The sequence below is a fragment of the Oncorhynchus masou genome, chromosome 12, assembly GCF_036934945.1.
Source record: "Oncorhynchus masou masou isolate Uvic2021 chromosome 12, UVic_Omas_1.1, whole genome shotgun sequence".
In the NCBI taxonomy this organism is placed as follows: Eukaryota; Metazoa; Chordata; class Actinopteri; order Salmoniformes; family Salmonidae; genus Oncorhynchus; species Oncorhynchus masou.
The window spans coordinates 7,173,935-7,185,547 of record NC_088223.1 but is presented as its reverse complement, the minus strand read 5'-3'; the positions used below and the strand labels follow the sequence as shown (position 1 = coordinate 7,185,547).

At 43.3% G+C, this 11,613-nt stretch overlaps 1 protein-coding gene across 8 annotated transcripts in view; it reads left to right on the top strand.

Annotated features, from left to right (window-relative positions):
• LOC135549497 (CYFIP-related Rac1 interactor A-like) overlaps window positions 1-11,613 on the top strand; it is a 99,350-nt gene that overhangs the window by 35,666 nt on the left and 52,071 nt on the right. For 2 of the 8 annotated variants that reach the window (XM_064979503.1, XM_064979500.1), the window contains exon 1: window positions 3,347-3,623. The exons of 4 other annotated variants lie outside the window; for them this stretch is intronic. The gene's annotated coding sequence lies outside the window, so the exon portion shown is untranslated. Of the gene's footprint in view, window positions 1-3,346; window positions 3,624-11,613 lie in introns of those variants that run through there. 2 more of the 8 variants (XM_064979499.1, XM_064979508.1) reach the window with 2 other exon arrangements.

The window sequence follows — 11,613 nt, the reverse complement described above, 5'->3', positions numbered from 1 at the left end:
GGGCCAGTCTGCGCTGTTCTGTGAAGGGAGTAGTACACAGAGTTGTACGAGACCTTCAGTTTCTTGACTTCTCTCATGGAATAGCCTTCATTACTCAGAACAAGAATAGACTGACGAGGTTCAGAAGAAAGTTATTTGTTTCTGGCCATTTTGAGCCTGTAATCGAACCCACAAATGCTGATGCTCTAGATACTCAACTAGTCTAAAGAAGGCCAGTTGTATTGCTTCTTTAATAAAACAACACAAATGCTGATGCTCTAGATTCTCAGCTGGTTAGATACTCAAGGAGATAGACTGGAGGGAGGATTTAGACTGGAGGGAGGATTTAGACTGGAGGGAGGATTTAGACTGGAGGGAGGATTTAGACTGGAGGAGGAGTTAGACTGGAGGGAGGAGTTAGACTAGAGGGAGGAGTTAGACTGGAAGGAGGAGTTAGACTGGAGAGGGAGGAGTTAGACTGGAGAGGGAGGAGAGACTGGAGGGAGGAGTTAGACTGGAGGGAGGAGTTAGACTGGGGAGGGAGGAGTTAGACTGGAAGGAGGAGTTAGACTGGAAGGAGGAGTTAGACTGGAGAAGGAGGAGTTAGACTGGAGAGGGAGGAGTTAGACTGGAGAAGGGAGGAGTTAGTCTGGAGAAGGGAGGAGTTAGTCTGGAGAGGGAGGGGTTATACTGGAGAGAGGAGTTAGACTGGAGGGAGGAGTTAGACTGGAGGGAGGGGTTAGACTGGAGAGGGAGGAGTTAGACTGGAGAGGGAGGAGTTAGACATGAGGGAGGAGTTAGACATGAGGGAGGAGTTAGACTGGAGAGGGAGGAGTTAGACTGGAGAGGGAGGAGTTATACTGGAGAGGGAGGAGTTCGACTGGAGAGGGAGGAGTTCGACTGGAGGGTCAGTTGTGTAAAAGAAGCGCACTTTGCTCTAGTTTTACATTGGCTGACTGAATCTCAGAGGGAAGGTGTGCGTGTGCGTGCGTGTGTGTGTGTGACAACACATTTGAGGAAGTGAATATGTAGAAGAGTGTTGTGTTGTACTGCATCATCCAGATGAACGTCATTTGTCTCCGTTGTTCTCAGAAGACGACACATTCCAGCATTCCGCAATGCCCCAGATACCACCCTATTCCCTACATGGTGCACTACTATAGACCAGAGCCCTATTCCCTACATGGTGCACTACTATAGACCAGAGCCCTATTCCCTATATAGTACACTACTATAGACCAGAGCCCTATTCCCTATATAGTGGTACTACTATAGACCAGAGCCCTATTCCCTATATAGTGGTACTACTATAGACCAGAGCCCTATTCCCTACATGGTGCACTACTATAGACCAGAGCCCTATTCCCTATATAGTGGTACTACTATAGACCAGAGTCCTATTCCCTATATAGTGGTACTACTATAGACCAGAGCCCTATTCCCTATATAGTGGTACTACTATAGACCAGAGCCCTATTCCCTATATAGTGTCCTAGTTTAGACCAGAGCCCTATTCCCTATATAGTGGTACTACTATAGACCAGAGCCCTATTCCCTATATAGTGTACTAGTTTAGACCAGAGCCCTATTTCCTATATAGTGAACTACTTTAGACCAGAGCCCTATTCCCTATGTAGTGCACTAGTTCCTATGTAGTGCACCTATTCCCTATGTAGTGCACCCTCTGGGCACTGGTGAAAAGCAGTGCACTATATACAGGGAATAGGGTGCTATTTGTGACGCATCCAAAGAGACATTTCTGTTGCAGTGGAAAAGAGAAGTGGGGAGAATGTGTTAGAGCCGCCAGGAGTATTTTAGAGGAAGCCATTGTAGTCTGACTTAGAAGAGAGAGAGAGTAGGAGAGAGAGAGAGAGAGAGTAGGAGAGAGAGAGAGAGAGTAGGAGAGATAGAGTAGGAGAGAGAGAGAGAGAGAGAGAGAGAGGGAGTAGGAGAGAGAGAGACAGAGAGACAGAGAGAGAGAGAGAGAGAGAGAGAGTAGGAGAGAGAGAGAGAGAGAGTAGGAGAGAGAGAGAGAGAGAGTAGGAGAGAGAGAGTAGGAGAGAGAGAGAGAGAGAGAGAGAGGGAGTAGGAGAGAGAGAGACAGAGAGACAGAGAGAGAGAGAGAGAGAGAGAGAGAGAGTAGGAGAGAGAGAGAGAGAGTAGGAGAGAGAGAGAGAGAGAAAGCAGGAGAGAGAGAGAGACAGATAGAGAGAGACAGAGAGAGAGTAGAGAGAGAGAGAGAGAGGGAGAGTAGGAGAGAGACAGAGAGACAGAGAGAGAGAGACAGAGAGAGAGAGAGAGAGAGAGTAGCAGAGAGACAGAGAGAGAGAGACAGAGAGAGAGAGAGAGAGAGAGAGAGAGAGTGAGAGAGAGAGAGTAGGAGAGAGAGAGAGAGAGAGAGACAGAGAGAGAGACAGAGAGGGAGTAGGAGAGAGAGAGAGAGAGAGAGGGGGAGAGAGAGAGAGAGAGAGAGTAGGGGAGAGAGAGAGAGAGAGAGGGGGGGGAGAGAGAGAGAGAGAGAGTAGGGGAGAGAGAGAGAGAGTAGGAGAGAGAGAGAGAGAGAGAGGGGGAGAGAGAGAGAGAGATAGTAGGGGAGAGAGAGAGAGAGAGAGAGTAGGAGAGAGAGAGAGACAGAGAGGGAGTAGGAGAGAGAGAGAGAGAGGGGGAGAGAGAGAGTAGGAGAGAGAGAGAGAGAGTAGAGAGAGAGAGAGAGAGAGAGAGAGAGAGAGGGAGAGGGAGAGGGAGTAGGAGAGAGAGAGGGAGAGAGAGAGAGAGTAGGATAGAGAGAGAGAGACAGAGAGAGAGAGAGAGAGTAGGAGAGAGAGAGAGAGAGAGACAGAGAGAGAGACAGAGAGAGAGACAGAGAGGGAGTAGGAGAGAGAGAGAGAGAGAGGGGGAGAGAGAGAGAGAGTAGGAGAGAGAGAGAGAGAGAGAGAGAGAGAGTAGGAGAGAGTTAGAGAGAGAGAGAGGGAGAGGGAGAGGGAGTAGGAGAGAGAGAGAGTAGGAGAGAGAGAGAGACAGAGAGAGAGAGAGAGAGAGAGAAAGAGGGAAAGAAAGAAAGAGAACAAGAGATAGCAAGTGAGAGATACACCTTTGTGAGTGCAATGTATACTGTTAATTTCAAATGTTATTTTGTCGATGTCCTTTTGTGTCTTCTCACTTTTGTCTGTTGTAAATTTTCACCTGTTTCGGCAATATAAACATATTGCCCATGCCCATTGATGGATACTGTGTGGGGAGACGAAGAGTATCACTGTGGCTATGATGCACCCTAGATAGAACAAGTGCGAGAAAACAACATTTACCAGGCGAGCAGAGAGAATACGGAAAGGGTAAAACACATCATGTCTCTAAATAGACGTCAGAAAAAGAGAAGTGTGAGAAAAGAGAAAGAGAGAGAGAGATGTGTAGAGCTAGCTAGTAGCTACAGTCCACGGTAGCAGAGTGTCTAAATTAAGGGAGGGACAGAGAGAGAGAGAGACAGACACTGCGACCCTCGTGGGATAGCAGGCTACACTGGGACAGACTGATTTTGTGGGATTAACGGATTAACAGGTTAAAGAGAAGGAAGGAGAGAAAAGAGGAAGAAGAAGAGAGAGGGAGGTGATATACAGAGAGAGGATCGACTTTTGACAGGTGTGAAGGTAAGAAGAAAGAGCAGGTATCGTTGATGGAGTTGTGTTTTATTGTCATTGAGAAGAGTAGAATTCAGGTTCCCTCTAGATGCTGATCTACGGTCAGTCTTATAACACCACCCTTAATAATTACGGCTTAGGACATAGGGAGGGAAGGCTGATCCTAAATCTGAGGCCAAACTTTCGTGGCCTATGGGTAATTGTTAAGTTTACACAGAATAAGCAACGAGTGAACTTCCTGTCTAACTCACGCTATGTGCCAGTGCATGGATGGGTCCACAAATACACACTACACACATACACGGACACACAAACACACACACTCTCACTACACACATACATGGACACACACATACACCCACTCTCACTACACACATACACGGACACACACATACACCCACTCTCACTACACACATACACGCACAAGCACAAACACACACAGAGCCGAGAGATGGCTGCTGGCTGTTTTCACATCCTCTATAGGGAGGAAGAAGTTAGCACCAGGCCGACCGTTTCCTGGCAACCACTAGTGGAGCGCTGGTCTCGGTTTGGACCGCGTCTGTGTGTGTTTGCGTATGTGTGTGCGTTTGTGTGTGTGTGTGTGTGTGTGTGTGTGTGTGTGTGTGTGTGTGTGTGTGTGTGTGTGTGTGTGTGCGTGTCTGTGTGTGTGAGGTGTGAGTATGTGCGTGTGTCTGTATGTGTGTGTGTGTGTGAGGCTGTGTGTGTTTATGTGTGTGTGTGTGTGTGCTACCTGATGCACTCACCTTCATTTTATACTATTTCTCTCTCTCTCTCTCTCTCTCTCTCTCTCTCTCTCTCTCTCTCTCTCTCTCTCTCTCTCTCTCTCTCTCTCTCTCTCGAGGAAGTCTTTGCAGATTGGTGGCATCTCATAAACATGCTAATGCTGACCGGCATAAATTACCCTAGAAGTGTTCCTTAACCACACATCTAGGATCATAGGGGCGTTAAAAGCTTATCTGAGCCTGTATCAGTGGTTCGTAACAGCTTCAGACAACTTCTGAGTAGAAGGTGCAGTATTATTAGCAATTGCTTTCCATTGCATTGCTGCCTTTCACCTATCCAGTCAATTGAAACATTGCAGTCAAAGTATGGCAATAATGGCCTGGCCCATGAATGTTACTATACCAAACCAAAGTTGTCAACTGATGACACTCGAGTCCACATCTGCCTTATCTCTATCTGTCAAACCCTTCCTTTCCAAACCCCTCCTTTCTAAACCCCTCCTTTCCAAACCCCTCCTTTCCAAACCCCTCCTTTCCAAACCCCCTCCTTCCCAAACCCCCTCCTTTCCAAACCCCCTCCTTTCCAACCCCCTCCTTTCCAAACCCTTCCTTTCCAAACCCCGTCCTTTCCAAACCCCCTCCTTTCCAAACCCCTCCTTTCCAAACCCCTCCTTTCCAAACCCCCTCCTTTCCAAACCCCCTCCTGTCCAAACCCCCTCCTTTGCAAACCCTCTCCTTTCCAAACCCCTCATTTCCTCCCCCTTTCCCTTATTGGACACTGTATAGCTATTGGAAACCACAGAGCACAACTGTGGTCCATCTTGAATTGTGGCCCTGATTGCAACAAGTGATCGCTTGCTCACTTGGTTCCATGTAGTGTTTTGATGTAGTGTCTGTCTGTCTGTTCATTTGGCTGGTCATGAAGTGTACCCTGCGGCTCGCATTCACCCCCTTTTCTCGCAAGCTGTTAAAGGAGGCTTGGAAGAGACATACAACATAGACTTTGAGGGCGGAAAGCAGGACATGCAAACTGCTCTCAGAAAGGTCTCGAACACTGAGAAAATGAAGACAGGGTGGAGAATTAGGCTCTTAAAAAGATAAGTCATTCTACTATCAACAGAGAGTAGATATACTGTCAGACCTGCTATCAACAGACAGTAGATATACTGGTAGACCTGCTATCAACAGTAGATATACTGTCAGACCTGCTATCAACAGACAGTAGATATAATGTCAGAACTGCTATCAACAGAGAGTAGATATACTGTCAGACCTGCTATCAACAGAGAGTAGATATACTGTCAGACCTGCTATCAACAGACAGTAGATATACTGTCAGAACTGCTATCAACAGAGAGTAGATATACTGTCAGACCTGCTATCAACAGAGAGTAGATATACTAGTAGACCTGCTATCAACAGACAGTAGATATACTGTCAGACCTGCTATCAACAGACAGTAGATATACTGTCAGAACTGCTATCAACAGAGAGTAGATATACTGTCAGACCTGCTATCAACAGACAGTAGATATACAGTCAGACCTGCTATCAACAGACAGTAGATATACTAGTAGACCTGCTATCAACAGAGTAGATATACTAGTAGACCTGCTATCAACAGACAGTAGATATACTGTCAGACCTGCTATCAACAGACAGTAGATATACTGTCAGAACTGCTATCAACAGACAGTAGATATACTGGTAGACCTGCTATCAACAGACAGTAGATATACTAGTAGACCTGCTATCAACAGACAGTAGATATACTGTCAGACCTGCTATCAACAGACAATAGATATACAGTCAGACCTGCTATCAACAGACAGTAGATATACAGTCAGAACTGCTATCAACAGAGAGTAGATATACTAGTAGACCTGCTATCAACAGTAGATATACTGGTAGACCTGCTATCAACAGACAGTAGATATACAGTCAGAACTGCTATCAACAGACAGTAGATATACTGTTAGACCTGCTATCAACAGTAGATATACTGGTAGACCTGCTATCAACAGACAGTAGATATACTGGTAGACCTGCTATCAACAGACAGTAGATATACAGTCAGACCTGCTATCAACAGACAGTAGATATACAGTCAGAACTGCTATCAACAGACAGTAGATATACTGTCAGAACTGCTATCAACAGAGAGTAGATATACTGTCAGACCTGCTATCAACAGACAGTAGATATACTAGTAGACCTGCTATCAACAGACAGTAGATATACTAGTAGACCTGCTATCAACAGACAGTAGATATACTGTCAGACCTGCTATCAACAGACAGTAGATATACTAGTAGACCTGCTATCAACAGACAGTAGATATACTAGTAGACCTGCTATCAACAGACAGTAGATATACTGTCAGAACTGCTATCAACAGAGAGTAGATATACTGTCAGACCTGCTATCAACAGAGAGTAGATATACTGTCAGACCTGCTATCAACAGACAGTAGATATACTGTCAGAACTGCTATCAACAGAGAGTAGATATACTGTCAGACCTGCTATCAACAGACAGTAGATATACAGTCAGACCTGCTATCAACAGACAGTAGATATACTAGTAGACCTGCTATCAACAGAGTAGATATACTAGTAGACCTGCTATCAACAGACAGTAGATATACTGTCAGACCTGCTATCAACAGACAGTAGATATACTGTCAGAACTGCTATCAACAGACAGTAGATATACTGGTAGACCTGCTATCAACAGACAATAGATATACAGTCAGACCTGCTATCAACAGACAGTAGATATACAGTCAGAACTGCTATCAACAGACAGTAGATATACTGTCAGAACTGCTATCAACAGAGAGTAGATATACTGTCAGACCTGCTATCAACAGACAGTAGATATACTAGTAGACCTGCTATCAACAGACAGTAGATATACTAGTAGACCTGCTATCAACAGACAGTAGATATACTGTCAGACCTGCTATCAACAGACAATAGATATACAGTCAGACCTGCTATCAACAGACAGTAGATATACAGTCAGAACTGCTATCAACAGAGAGTAGATATACTAGTAGACCTGCTATCAACAGTAGATATACTGGTAGACCTGCTATCAACAGACAGTAGATATACTGGTAGACCTGCTATCAACAGTAGATATACTGGTAGACCTGCTATCAACAGACAGTAGATATACAGTCAGACCTGCTATCAACAGACAGTAGATATACAGTCAGAACTGCTATCAACAGACAGTAGATATACTGTCAGAACTGCTATCAACAGAGAGTAGATATACTGTCAGACCTGCTATCAACAGACAGTAGATATACTAGTAGACCTGCTATCAACAGACAGTAGATATACTAGTAGACCTGCTATCAACAGACAGTAGATATACTGTCAGACCTGCTATCAACAGACAGTAGATATACTAGTAGACCTGCTATCAACAGACAGTAGATATACTAGTAGACCTGCTATCAACATACAGTAGATATACTGGTAGACCTGCTATCAACAGAGTAGATATACTGTCAGACCTGCTATCAACAGTCGCTCTGGATAAGAGCGTCTGCTAAATGACTTAAATGTAAATGTAAATATACTGTCAGACCTGCTATCAACAGACAGTAGATATACTAGTAGACCTGCTATCAACAGAGTAGATATACTGTCAGACCTGCTATCAACAGACAGTAGATATACTGTCAGACCTGCTATCAACAGACAGTAGATATACAGTCAGAACTGCTATCAACAGACAATAGATATACTGGTAGACCTGCTATCAACAGACAGTAGATATACTGGTAGACCTGCTATCAACAGACAGTAGATATACAGTCAGACCTGCTATCAACAGACAGTAGATATACTGGTAGACCTGCTATCAACAGAGTAGATATACTGTCAGACCTGCTATCAACAGACAGTAGATATACAGTCAGAACTGCTATCAACAGACAATAGATATACTGTCAGACCTGCTATCAACAGAGTAGATATACTGTCAGACCTGCTATCAACAGACAATAGATATACTGTCAGAACTGCTATCAACAGACAGTAGATATACTAGTAGACCTGCTATCAACAGAGAGTAGATATACAGTCAGAACTGCTATCAACAGACAGTAGATATACTGTCAGAACTGCTATCAACAGAGAGTAGATATACTGTCAGACCTGCTATCAACAGAGAGTAGATATACTAGTAGACCTGCTATCAACAGACAGTAGATATACAGTCAGACCTGCTATCAACAGACAGTAGATATACTGGTAGACCTGCTATCAACAGAGTAGATATACTGTCAGACCTGCTATCAACAGACAGTAGATATACTGTCAGACCTGCTATCAACAGACAGTAGATTTACTGTTAGACCTGCTATCAACAGACAGTAGATATACAGTCAGACCTGCTATCAACAGACAGTAGATATACAGTCAGACCTGCTATCAACAGAGTAGATGTACTGTCAGACCTGCTATCAACAGACAGTAGATATACTAGTAGACCTGCTATCAACAGACAGTAGATATACTAGTAGACCTGCTATCAACATACAGTAGATATACTGGTAGACCTGCTATCAACAGAGTAGATATACTGTCAGACCTGCTATCAACAGTCGCTCTGGATAAGAGCGTCTGCTAAATGACTTAAATGTAAATGTAAATATACTGTCAGACCTGCTATCAACAGACAGTAGATATACTAGTAGACCTGCTATCAACAGAGTAGATATACTGTCAGACCTGCTATCAACAGACAGTAGATATACTGTCAGACCTGCTATCAACAGACAGTAGATATACAGTCAGAACTGCTATCAACAGACAATAGATATACTGGTAGACCTGCTATCAACAGACAGTAGATATACTGGTAGACCTGCTATCAACAGACAGTAGATATACAGTCAGACCTGCTATCAACAGACAGTAGATATACTGGTAGACCTGCTATCAACAGAGTAGATATACTGTCAGACCTGCTATCAACAGACAGTAGATATACAGTCAGAACTGCTATCAACAGACAATAGATATACTGTCAGACCTGCTATCAACAGAGTAGATATACTGTCAGACCTGCTATCAACAGACAATAGATATACTGTCAGAACTGCTATCAACAGACAGTAGATATACTAGTAGACCTGCTATCAACAGAGAGTAGATATACTGTCAGACCTGCTATCAACAGACAGTAGATGTACAGTCAGACCTGCTATCAACAGACAGTAGATATACTGTCAGACCTGCTATCAACAGACAGTAGATATACTGGTAGACCTGCTATCAACAGACAGTAGATATACTAGTAGACCTGCTATCAACAGACAGTAGATATACTAGTAGACCTGCTATCAACAGACAGTAGATATACAGTCAGACCTGCTATCAACAGACAGTAGATATACAGTCAGACCTGCTATCAACAGACAGTAGATATACAGTCAGACCTGCTATCAACAGACAGTAGATATACTAGTAGACCTGCTATCAACAGACAGTAGATATACAGTCAGACCTGCTATCAACAGACAGTAGATATACTGTCAGACCTGCTATCAACAGACAGTAGATATACTAGTAGACCTGCTATCAACAGACAGTAGATATACAGTCAGACCTGCTATCAACAGACAGTAGATATACTAGTAGACCTGCTATCAACAGACAGTAGATATACTGTCAGAACTGCTATCAACAGACAGTAGATATACTGTCAGACCTGCTATCAACAGACAGTAGATATACTAGTAGACCTGCTATCAACAGACAGTAGATATACTGTCAGAACTGCTATCAACAGACAGTAGATATACTGTCAGAACTGCTATCAACAGAGAGTAGATATACTGTCAGACCTGCTATCAACAGAGAGTAGATATACTAGTAGACCTGCTATCAACAGACAGTAGATATACAGTCAGACCTGCTATCAACAGACAGTAGATGTACAGTCAGACCTGCTATCAACAGACAGTAGATATACTGTCAGACCTGCTATCAACAGTCGCTCTGGATAAGAGCGTCTGCTAAATGACTTAAATGTAAATGTAAATATACTGTCAGACCTGCTATCAACAGAGAGTAGATATACTAGTAGACCTGCTATCAACAGACAGTAGATATACAGTCAGACCTGCTATCAACAGTCAGTAGATATACTGTCAGACCTGCTATCAACAGAGTAGATATACTGTCAGACCTGCTATCAACAGTCGCTCTGGATAAGAGCGTCTGCTAAATGACTTAAATGTAAATGTAAATATACTGTCAGACCTGCTATCAACAGACAGTAGATATACAGTCAGAACTTCTATCAACAGACAATAGATATACTGTCAGACCTGCTATCAACAGAGTAGATATACTGTCAGACCTGCTATCAACAGACAATAGATATACAGTCAGACCTGCTATCAACAGACAGTAGATATACAGTCAGACCTGCTATCAACAGAGAGTAGATATACTGTCAGACCTGCTATCAACAGACAGTATATATGCTAGTAGACCTGCTATCAACAGACAGTAGATATACTAGTAGACCTGCTATCAACAGACAGTAGATATACTGTCAGACCTGCTATCAACAGACAGTAGATATACTAGTAGACCTGCTATCAACAGACAGTAGATATACTAGTAGACCTGCTATCAACAGACAGTAGATTTACTGTTAGACCTGCTATCAACAGACAGTAGATATACAGTCAGACCTGCTATCAACAGACAGTAGATATACAGTCAGACCTGCTATCAACAGAGTAGATATACTGTCAGACCTGCTATCAACAGACAGTAGATATACTAGTAGACCTGCTATCAACAGACAGTAGATATACTAGTAGACCTGCTATCAACATACAGTAGATATACTGGTAGACCTGCTATCAACAGAGTAGATATACTGTCAGACCTGCTATCAACAGTCGCTCTGGATAAGAGCGTCTGCTAAATGACTTAAATGTAAATGTAAATATACTGTCAGACCTGCTATCAACAGACAGTAGATATACTAGTAGACCTGCTATCAACAGAGTAGATATACTGTCAGACCTGCTATCAACAGACAGTAGATATACTGTCAGACCTGCTATCAACAGACAGTAGATATACAGTCAGAACTGCTATCAACAGACAATAGATATACTGGTAGACCTGCTATCAACAGACAGTAGATATACTGGTAGACCTGCTATCAACAGACAGTAGATATACAGTCAGACCTGCTATCAACAGACAGTA